Source organism: Emiliania huxleyi (assembly GCF_000372725.1).
Source record: "Emiliania huxleyi CCMP1516 unplaced genomic scaffold EMIHUscaffold_95, whole genome shotgun sequence".
In the NCBI taxonomy this organism is placed as follows: Eukaryota; Haptophyta; order Isochrysidales; family Noelaerhabdaceae; genus Emiliania; species Emiliania huxleyi.
Genome location: NW_005194951.1, coordinates 28,956 through 30,069, shown reverse-complemented (window position 1 = coordinate 30,069; position 1,114 = coordinate 28,956).

The following is a 1,114-nucleotide window of genomic DNA, read 5'->3' as shown; positions in this document are numbered from 1 at the left end:
AAAGGGGGTGATGAATAAGTGTAATAAAAAAAAAAATTTGTGGTTATTTCGCTTGGGGGGGCGAGGCGGCAAGCGCGGAGAGGGCGCACAAGCGGTGTGGGAGAGGCTGGCGCGGGGCGGGGGGAAAGTGTGGAGGCAGGGCGCAGGAGAGAGAGTCGCGCACTCGTCGCATTGCCATGCCGCCCCAGGCTCGCCGCCTGCACCGGGCGGAGTGGACGTGTCGCGGACGTGTCAAGGACGTGTCGCAGACGTGTCGCGGACGTGTCGCGGACGTGTCGCAGACGTGTCGCGGACGTGTCGCAGACGTGTCGCGGACGTGTCGCGGACGTGTCGAGGACGTGTCGCGGACGTGTGTCGAGGACGTGTCGCGGACGTGTCGCGGACGTAGCCCGTGTCTGACTACATCTCAGATCCTGCAGTCGTCTTCAGAACGAGGGCTGACGAATTTTCTTTTTCATGCGTTTCGTACTCAAAATTGGGGTCGAGCAGGTACTGCTTTAGGGCTTATTGTTGTGAGAGAGCTGCGTGACTTCTTTTTTGGTGTACCTAGTGCCAGTGCGCGCCAGTCCCATCCCTGGTCTGCCGGGAATTTCTTTTCACGCCAGTCTGCGCCCTTGTCGTGCCAGTGTGCTGTGAGAGAGGCTTGTATCTTAAGAATAGTTAGAGGCTGCGCAGGCCTCCCCCGGTATTTTATTGGTCGATACGAGTAGAGCCGCATTATATGAAAACCCCAGAACGGGTCGGACACCGTCCCACCGTCGCCTCGCTACAGACGTCACGCCCCCGCGCGCGGGGTGGCGCGAGAGCGGAGAGGAGGCAGGAGCTGCTGCCGGGGCGCGTCCCGCGCGTGTGTCTGGGCGGCGAGGGGACCAGGGGTGCCCCCCCCCCCCCCCCCCCGCGCGCGCTGAGCGCTGTCAGCGGTGGGCCACCTCTCGGCTCCCGCCGCTGAACCAAGCACCCAACTGCATGCGTGGGGGCGCCCGCGGGGCATTCCGAATACAGAAAAAGCGAAAGTGTGCCCAGGCTGTGGGCACCCCGGCCCGGAACGTGCGGAAAAGCTCCCCCAAGGCCCAGCCCCCCTCAACCGCGAAGGGGAAGGCGGTGGCCGCCGCCG